Source organism: Diplotaxodon limnothrissa, linkage group LG7 (genome assembly GCF_057381915.1).
Source record: "Diplotaxodon limnothrissa isolate DT_005_m linkage group LG7, D_limnothrissa_male_GT1.1, whole genome shotgun sequence".
Taxonomy (NCBI): domain Eukaryota; kingdom Metazoa; phylum Chordata; class Actinopteri; order Cichliformes; family Cichlidae; genus Diplotaxodon; species Diplotaxodon limnothrissa.
This window is the reverse complement of record NC_140602.1, coordinates 54,198,375-54,209,064: the sequence shown is the minus strand read 5'-3', so window position 1 is coordinate 54,209,064 and position 10,690 is coordinate 54,198,375. Positions and strand designations below refer to the sequence as shown.

General features: G+C 38.5%; 1 pseudogene; it reads right to left on the bottom strand.

Annotated features, from left to right (window-relative positions):
• Positions 1-341: 341 nt before the first annotated feature.
• Positions 342-973, bottom strand: LOC146629233 (uncharacterized; annotated as a pseudogene).
• Positions 974-10,690: the final 9,717 nt, after the last annotated feature.

Here is a 10,690-nt window from a genome sequence, read left to right as displayed (position 1 = left end):
CTTTATTTACAATATTATTTAGCACTGTCCACATGTTTTTCATATTTTTTTATTTTCATCTAAAAGTTTACTGTAGTAATTTCTTTTACTGCTTCTCATGATCCCTGTCAATTTATTCTTATACCTCTTATAAGTTTGTTCAGCTTCTATTGTTCTTTTCTTTAAAAATGCCTTGTACAACAGATTCTTTTCAAATTCTTATATACAATGTTCATATATGGGTAAGGTTCATTTTCACCTTACTAAGAAAAAAAGTGATTATTTATCACAGTTTTGTCATGCTATATGATTTATTTCTATAGTTGGTGTCTCGAGTTGTTTTTTTGGTTTTTTTAGCATTTCTAGTATTTTTCCAGTTCTGAAAGTTCTTTAATGACCACAACTTTTTGTTCTTCTGGTGTTCCTTTGAGTTTGATGTAGACCTTGCAGTTTGCAGTCCATGTTGATTGAATCTTGTTTTGTCTTCTTAGTATTCGTGCTTGTTGTGCTATGTCAGCATTTTTCTTTGTCAGATGCTCGTTTATGTAGACATTGGTTCCTCTCAGCTTCTTAGCTTGTCTTAGTAGCTCCTTTTTTGATTTTCTGTTCACAAAACGAATCATTATAGATGGTTTTCCACTATTATTTTTCGAGGCAGAGGATGGCAAGCTTCAATATCTTTACTATTAATGGTAATTCCCTTGCCACTAAAGAAATTGAGAATTTGTTGCTCCAAAGAGTCGATGTCAGCTTCAGTGGGCTCCCTGCCTTCCTCTGCCACTACAGCTCTGGCATACGTTCTGTGTTTGGTCTCCAATCCACTTACTATTAAGTCATTCATACGGGTGTACTGCTCTAGATCTGCCACTCGGGACTCAAGTAGGGCAATTTTTTTGTCCTTTTCTTCATTTAGTTTTTGCAGTTCTTTAATCTGTCCCATCATATCCAAAAGCAATTTCTGTTGTTTGGAGATAGTAGAAAGCTCTCCTGACATGTAATTTAGAGATTTCTTAATCTCCTCCATCTCATCCTCGGAGACTGTGGCTTTCTTTGGTGGCATTTTGTAGGCGGCTCAGATAAGATGCAAACACACCTGTTTAGTTGTTGATGCCTGATGGTGGATCCTGGGCCTGGTGCCTGGTGGTGGATCCTGGGCCTGGTGCCTGGTGGTGGATCCTGGGCCTGGTGCCTGGTGGTGGATCCTGGGCCTGGTGCCTGTTGGTGGATCGGTCATTGGTCTTTGCTGGTCACAAATGTTTTTGCACACAGTTTTAGGAATATTGTCTCACAATTAAAATTTAGGAATTACAGCCATTTTTACATCATCATTATAGCTTCAAACACTCAGTAAAATACGGTGGACTTAAATGTATCACATGACAGCGTCTTTGAGTGTTTCACAGCATCAAGCCAGACTTTTTTATTTCTCTTTTTCTTCTCCAGAGATCAGCACTCTGTGAAAGATCATCTCCTTGCTGGTGGAGATCAAAGAAATGAAAACCAATTCCAGCAAACCACGAAATGACAACACAGTTGCACCGCAATGTCTGAGGCATCAAAAGCCTTACCTGAGTATTATATTTGATTCAGTCTAATAATAGGGCTGATTAAGGAGAAAATTGTTACATAATCAATAAGACTTGGAGTTGCTTGAAAAAAGTGTAAAAACCTGAGCAAAAGTTCCTTTATTTTAGTTAAAGAATAAAAGGGGGTAAAAGCTGACAATGACAATCTTATATAACAACAAAATCTTTTATTGCGGAGTCAAGAGGTTTCATTTGTTCCACTTAGAAATGAGTTTCAAAAGACAAAATACTAAAGGCACCATCTCTGCATAATTCTTCTGAACACAGATTTCTAGTTTGCCTGTTGCTGAATGCAAACTATACGAACATGATAAAAAGAAGCTATAGCAAGATCCCGCCTCCCATCTGTACACAGTTTCAAGCTAAATGTCAAAGGTGCCTATAAGCAATCTGATTTGAGTGTGGCGGTTCCAGCTGGTCCATATTTATTCTCAGCTCTGGGACAGAGCATCAGGTTCACGCTGGGCTATATCTAGACTTTGCCATGTCTCAGAAGAGTCTTCTCTCAAAGAGTGAACTGCTGAGTGATGAATAAAAGTGCCAACATGATTCACAGTCAGTGCTGTTTTCATGGCTCGGATGAAAACGATAAGGTCGAGCAGCTTTGAGAAAATCTCATCATTAGTCCTCTCACAGGCCAGGATTTAATTATCTACACATCCAAATCGTCCGCTTCCCCCTTCTCAGCAGATTATTCTGCTCCTGGAGGATCATAACCATGATGCCTTTCGCCTCTTTCCTTGCCTGCATGGTAAAACAGCAAAATAAGGATGCCCCGTTTATGTGTGTGTGTCTGCATGTCCTTCATGGGGGATGGTAGGACTGGTTGCATGATGAATAGGTGCAGCGTGTGTGTCTGCTGTACATGTGCTTGCGTGCATGTACGAGTGTGTCGGCGAGCTCTAGAAATAGGTTCATGTAAAATTAATCTTCAGACAGAAAATTGACCCAGATTTAGTGGAATCTCATTGTGCCTAACTACATAAAATGAATCCCATGACAAAGACAGAGCGCAACAATGACAAGAGGAGCTAAACAAGGGGTTGCTGATTAAGAACTAAAAAAAAAGGAGCAAAAAGGAGGACACAAGGAAAAGAAAAGGAAAAGAAGGAGGCGGAGAGCTGAAGTGAGCAGAAGAGGGGGGGAAGCAAAGACAGAGAACAGAGATGTGCACTTATACCTCCTCTGAGAGCATTGTAATGCTGCTGCTTTATGTCTTAATGTTGATCACGCTGACTCTGGTGGGACCTCATTAGCTCAAGGCAGAGAACTGTGTTCAGCCATCTATTGCCTGGTAGGGAAATACACAAGTTATAATGTAATAATATTAGCTGAAGGCTACAACTACAAATGCTAAGTTGTTCAGTAGCCTCGTCTGCCTCTGAAGTAATTTAGTAATAGAGTAAGAATAGTTGATATAGCTTGATTAATAGTCTCATACCAGGCTGTACTGATTTTCTTGTGTTTGCATTGAGCAACACATAAAATATGCACCAACACTGGGCCAATCAATTGTCTCGATTTTTGGGGGAGAGACAACAAATAGTTGTAGATGAACTAGTAGTTATGTGTAGAGTTTGATGCAGCAGATAAATGCCGAACAGTCTGTGCGATTTAGCAAAAATACTTCTTCTCGTTATAATAAAATCATACTCAGCAAATCACAGTGATTGAGGAAGAAAGCGCCAAGCATTGTTGTTTTTTTCTTCTTTTTAAGGTGTCTTTCCTCTGCTACATATGTTCTATACAGCTTATATTGTTTTCACCATCCAGTTGGAGGGAATCAGTTTGGGAATTTGACCAAATGTCCCACGCCCTCATCTTCCTGGCAGTCCTCTTCATCCTGCTATTACCAAATTAAAAATCCAACAAGGTCAATAGTTATTTTCTCAGACACACGGTCTCCACTTCTCACTAAGAATATCCCCACGGGTTCATCAGCCTTTGAAATTCCACTGGGCACCAGACACTCGGTCCAGACACGTACAGTGATCCCCACCAGCTGTGGATGTTTACTTGGTAAGATTTCTGGACTCATTATTTTGGTCCTGCTGATGGCTCATGACTTGCTTGTTTGTAATAACTATATTTCAGTAGGAAGCATTTATCTGCTGCTGTATACTTTCCCACAACACCATTACAGACAGACGGATAACATTATCTATTTCTGCATTGCCAGCTGTGGCTCATTTCCTTTTGAATTTTGTCCAAGTGCTTTTTTAACTGAGATGTGTAAAAATGTACCATTGTGTTCCCCTCAGTCTTTCAAAATAAAAAAATAAATAAAAGGATGCATATTTGTTTGCATTAAACTTTATATTTATAACTCTACAATAGACACAGCCCACTGACTAGAGCTAGCTTTTGATTTAGATCACTTTCGTTCCCATTAAAATGGCACCAAAATCCTCAACTCTGTAGGGACACCGTATGCCAATACAGCTGTCACTATACTTGATGTCAAAGCTGAACAAGTGTGAATGTTACAACACAATTTAGATAATTATTTAGCCTTAAATTCTCTTCTTTAAAATTCTGACAATTCAAGTGGTAAATGTCTTGCTGCTTTTGTCACACTTACCTTTGCTAATAGCTAATACTAATACCCTAGCTAATTCTGGTGTTTCAGCTATTAGTGAGTTTGATGTAATGCTGCTTTTGCTAATAGCACTGCTGGCCAAAACAACCAAGTGGGAAGGAATTTGACTTAAACCTGGAATTATCTGCATACTTCAACTGGACAACTTTATTTCTCCAGAGGCATATCAAATGGCTAAAGACCAGTCCTGCTTTTTTCTTTATGCACACACTCACACAGACAGACATTCGTGTCTCACAGAAGAATGATTGCGGTTTAAAAGTCTGCGACACTCTTATTTCCTTGATGTGACTGTCATCAATTATCTGATCTCATTTCATTAGAAGCTGAGCGACATGATAGCTAGTCCCCAGACCACATGGCCCTACAGCAGAGAATCAATGAAGAGCTGCCGAGTGAATGACTGGTAGATGGTGGTTCAAATGGAGATATGCTGAAAAGCCAGCTTGAGCCTGTGAGCTGAATAGTTATGACTCAATCGTTTATCAGCTCACTCACTCTGACTCTCCTGTAGAGTGACTTCATAGTGCAGGAGATCTGCAAATGAAAATGGGTTTGACATTGCCAGCTATTTCCAGATGCCAACCAATGTTCCCTCTAATTTTTCACGTGTCTGAGCGAACACACAAACTCCCTGAGCGGTTCCTTGGACCACTGTGAGCGACATCAGACGTGTGCACTGTGGTCACGCCGGCATCGAATCCATCCAAGTTTTATGGTTTATTAAAATAATCAAATTACAGCATTTACATTTATGTTAGACTACTTTTAATTAACTGCTTTAGCCCACTTACAATGAAAATGTAAAAAAAGAATCTTGTTCCTGACCTGTGTAGTATGTTAACACTATTGGAAGTAAAAATAACTTGAACTCCAATTTCGAAAACACAACTTTCTTTTTTTTTTTTTAGAGCTCTGACTTGTATTATGAGTATGAGTCTGTGGTCTGGGAGAGAGTCCTGTAACTCTCTGTCTCCAAAATACCAGTGTTAGGCAATTAATTATATAGTTACTTCTTCAAAAAAGTAACTCAGTTTGGCAAACAAAGTTTTTTGCAGCTATTTTTTTTTAAATGCAGCCAAGGCGTTTTTAAATAAACATTTCAAACTATTTACAGAACAATCAGCTGTTCTGCATCAAATCTGATGCCACAAAAATAATCTCTGTCCACTATGAGATAAAGGAGAACAACAGCCTGATACCTGCAGGCCTGACAACAGGAGATGTATCTCTCCTGTAGCACCTGTAACATTCAGCAGTCGCCTCATTGTTCTGACACACACAACAAGATTATTAACTACACTACACACTAACTACACAAGATTTGCGCTAAACGTCTCAAATCTCTCACATCTCAAAGCACCGCCGTCACTCCTAAAACTTCCCCCGTTTCTTAACAACTAGATGCCACGTTGCCATATCATTTTTTGATTGGTCAGAATTTCTGTGTGCAGAGACCGTGCCAGCAGTGCGCAATTGCGCACGTGCGCAGCTTAGAGGGAACATTGATGCCAACTATTCTTGATCTTGACTTACATGATAGCTTACAATAAACATCTTTGGCGAGGAGTTGAAAAGCAAATCAGGCCCGCTGTCAGGTTTCCAAATTATTTCAAAATTTGGAAACCTTTCAAATGGTCACTCTCAAACAAAAATACTTGACTTTGAATTTCAACTAAAATTCCGTGATGACTAAATACTTTGCCTGTTTTTGCTTAAAACATTTTAATGGTAAGATAACAAGTTTGATACCACTGTCATAACTCTATATTATTTACGATTATAACATGTTAAACTAGCTTAGCATTAAGACATAAACCACTGTTAATGTGGTGTCCTCGGGATTCCCATATGCTTGTTTGCCATTCACCTAGGGACCATTTGTGATCCGAGGACACCACAAGGGTTACAGGTGCTTTAGAGTTTGTCTTCAGACACGATAAAAGCAATGCACTTCAAGTATATATTGAATATCTCAAGTATATTGTAATATTGCTGAAAAAACAGGAATGGCTATACAGGTTACAAAAGTTTTACCTTCTCATCTTTTCTAACAGTTTTTTCAGTGTCACTACTGGTAGCATGAGGTGATACCTGGACCGAACAGAGGTTGTACAGGTAGTCCAACTCCTCCAGGATGGCACATCAATATGTGCTATTGCCCGAAAGTTTGCTGTGAATCCCAGCACAGTTTTAACATCATGCAGGAGATTCCAGGACACTGGCAGTTAGTCTAGTACAGCCGGTCCTTAACCCATCAGCAGGACCAGTATCTGCTCCTTTGTTTAAGGAGGAACAGGACGATCGCTGCTACAGCCCTACAAAACGACCTCCAGCAGGACACTGGTGTGAATGTCCCCTAGGACATCATCCGTCATCTCATTACGAGCATATCCAGACATTATCAGTCATGCATGCAAGCATGTGGGGGTCACACAAACTGCTGAGTATCACTGTGAGTTGCTGCAATGGAATTTTAGGAAAATGGACTTTCTTCAAATTTAACCCTCCATAGTTTCATCATTTTCATTTATCCAGCATAACGTTTTCTCCATTGAGATCTGATGTGTTTTCAAAGTGTTCCTTTATTTGATTGATTGACTGATTTTTGAGCAGTGTATTAGGACCACGTTTCAGTAACTATTCCATGTACCAACACAATGGAGAGCAAATACCCAAACTTTATTCCCACACAGGTGAGTTATCTTGTATCATTCCTGGTACAAATGCACACTAAAGAGCAGGCCCAAGTGAAGTTCCTGGAAAGGCAACTTATTTTAAAGAGCCCATACAAAAAGCTGTAAAATGAAAACTAGAAGTCATCACTGATAAAGAAAACACAAACAATCCCAGGCTGACAGAGACCCAACTGAAACTTGTATTCCTTCAGCTTTTGGCAGTAATGGCTTTATAAACTCTTCTATGAATAAAATGTTAAATTGTTAGATAATAAAAAAATGTCATCATCTTAACCTTCTCACAGCTGTCAGATGTTTTAACAAGACTCAACAGCTGTTTTTAGAAATTCCTAATGTATATGTATAATGCTTCTCTCCTATTGATCCCTCTGAGCTAAACTCAATAATTACTTCATCAAACCATCAGCATGTCTATTGGACATCAGCCGTATAAGACTGCTCAAAGAAGTCTTGCCATTAATTATCAGTTTATCATTATTAATAAGCTAAACCCTGCAGGCTTTCAAGCTGGCTCTAATTCAACCTTGTCTTGTAAAGCCTGTACATTATTAATCTGGTTTATGTAATTGCAGACTGATTTCTTACTTTAAATGTCAAAACTTCTTGAAATAAAAAGGAGGTTACAGAAGACTTATCATTATCAGAGGAATGGCTTATTTACAGAATTGATAAATGGCACACGTGAAGGTTACTAATGATAAATAAACTCATCTCTGTGTTCGTCCTGCTAACTCTGTGCAGCCTTTGATAAAACTAATCACAACGTTTTAGTGCAGAGACTAGAATACATCACTGGGAGGAAACGCACTGCACTGGTTAGAATAAGGCTACGTCCACGCTACCCCAGATAGATTTGAAAACTGTGTTTTCATCTGAAAACGCTCTGCGTCCACACTAGCGTTTTCAGTCGTTTTCACAGAGTTGTGCGTCCACATTGAAACGGCCGAAAACGCTTACGTTCCAGTCCTGCGCATGCACGAAAGCGAGTGAGAATTAAAGAATTTGAAGAAAAGCTATCTGGAGCATGTACAAACTGATATCAATCTTTTTTAGGGCAGTCAAAATTGAGAGCAATCAAAACAACCGCTGTATAATGCACTCCGCTATCTTTGTTTAATTCGTCACATGACTGCATCACATGACTAAAATGCGTCATCGTTTTTAGAAAGTCTGCGTTTCCGAGTGTCCACACTGCGACGGGACAGCTGCGACTTCAAGAGTGTTTTCCACGCCGTCTCAGTGTGGACGGGAGGCCAAAACAGAGAGAAAATGATGCGTTTTCAAACGAAAATGCATTAGTGTGGACGTAGCCTAAGTAAACGAGGACTTTTCCTTACATCAAAGTTAGTCATGGAGTGCTGCTGGGTTCTGTGCTAGGACTGGTACTTTTTTTTTTACTGCTGTAATAAACCCTCACGTCTTTTTTTTTTCCAATAGTGAAAGATTTTCAATCACACATGAAATAGACTTCTGGGAGTGACTTTTTTTCTACACAATATTGTAAAAAATTTCTCAAAGTAAAGATAAGAACTAGTTCATGCATTTACTACTTTCTTTATTATTATCATATAGTCTTTAAAGACAGAAAAGCCTCCAGTTAATCCAAAAAGCTGGTCACATTTCCCCCATGTTAGCTTCTCTTCATTGTTAAATTTAGAATTGAATTTAGATTTCTTCTCCTCGTGTTCTCTTGTGGTTTCTAGAGTTTGCAAAAGTATAACGTGAGGTAGAGCCTTCAGCTGTCAGCGAGATCTAGAGTGGAACCAGCTCCCAGTTTCAAGAGACAGGCACGCGCTACTATCAAGAGTAGACTTCGAACTTATATTAGCACTGCTGTAAAGTCCCATATTTGAGCACACACTAATAAAATACTTACCATAGCAAAAGACAACTAGTTATATAGTCGAATTACACAAGAATACTTTTTTAACATGAAATTCTCAGTCACAGAAATGAAGCAAATGACATTTTCATTCAACTTTAATGTGGAATTCAGTAAATATGACATATTCAGTTGTACCACAAAAACAGAAATATTAGTACATGGTCCAGTCCAAATAGAGCAAAATACTGGATTCTTCAGATGGTACTGTAATTGTACATTAGAAATATTTAATTAAATGTACTCATATTTTTTCATTTTCAAGATCTGACTCCCTCAAATCTCAAATCGTAAAATTATTAGAATGTTTTCTGTTAAAGTTTTATTGACTAAAAGTCTGGACTTTTATAATGTTTGCCATGAAATTTTAGCTTTATATATGAAACGCTTTTCTAAATTCCTATATAGTATAACTTCAAAACAAAATCAAAACAAAGGTGCCCCGCTTTCAGGCCAATGTCCCAAATACTAGTGCTCCCACAGACTATTTAGTATACAAAACTCAAATTTCACAGGACTCATTAATTATGTTCAAACTTTGTACAATCAAATTTTTATGCAAATTGGAGATGGTCGAGCAGGAAATGTTCTAAAAATATTAAATTTGTGTCTCTCTTTCCTGTAGTTTGTGTTTTGTGCTGTCTGCTGTCTCTCTGTGCTCATTTGTTATGCCTTCCCTTTCGCCTCACCACCCAACTGGTAATGGCAGATGGCTGCCTTTCCCTGAGCCTGGTCCTAGTGGAGGTTTCTTCCTGTTAAAAGGAAGTTCTTCCTCCTCACCAAGTAATTGCTCACAAGGAAAGGAGATTTTTGGGGTTCTGAATGTGAAATTGTGCAAAAAGTGCCCCAAGACTACTGTTGCTGTGAAATTTCAGTATCAGTATATACATAAAAATAAACACTTTCAATAATGAGAAACTAGGTGAACACTACTCTATCTATAATACTAAATTAGCTGCTCCAATATTACCAAACAAGAGACATTCTCAAATTTCTCACAGCCCTCATCACACCACCTAATCTCAGCCTTTGTTACAGAATGGTGAAGGAAATAAACTTGATATATACGAATATGTAACACATGGTACTACAGTCATGTATAGCATCAATGTTATGTGAGGAAAGGCATGGCACGATTACAGCGTCAGACTGCTGACTGTTCTCCATGACCTGCGGTGTAGTAAACATTTATTGTACCCTGTCACACATCCGTTATCTCTTTGTGCGCAGCAGCACATTTAATAGCACCGGATTAAAAACTGAGGAAGAGACAGGCAGGTAGACGTTCTTCATAACTGATGCAGAAACATCACACACACACACACATATCATTGATCTTATGAGCAGCTGAATTTACTCAAGGAAACCACCTGTCTGGAGAGGTCTGCAGAGACTCTTCCAAGTTGGGTTCCATTTTATTACATTTTAATTGATCTGCTTAAATAAAATAAATAAATAAATAAAAGCTTGGCACTTCTCATCTTCTTACATCTATGCTACAGGGTTTGCTGCCAAGTTTTCGATCTTGCTGGGAAAGGCCAGGTGGTCAGCAAGATTCCCCTTTTAATTTAATTATTGTCATCACAAGCACCCATAACATACGGAGCATAACGTTACACTCATAGTTAAAATGCTTACTCTTGTTAGTAATTGCTGCTAAGAACACAAGACTGGAAATTATCAGTACATTATCTTTACACAGGGGATGATTTCATTTTTTTTATTGTTTGTTCTGCTCTGTGCTGGCATTCAGGGACAAACCAGGCAGTGTCTTCTGCAGCAATAACCACTTAAATACTGCTTTGATAGGAATACAGTTGTGAATGACTTTCAGCTCTACATTTTTTTTATGTCTTTTTTTCCATATTCGGCTCACCTGCTTCAAAAGTATCTTTAGAAGTGTTTGTTTGATTAGAAAAGAGACAATCAGAATTTTTGAACAAAC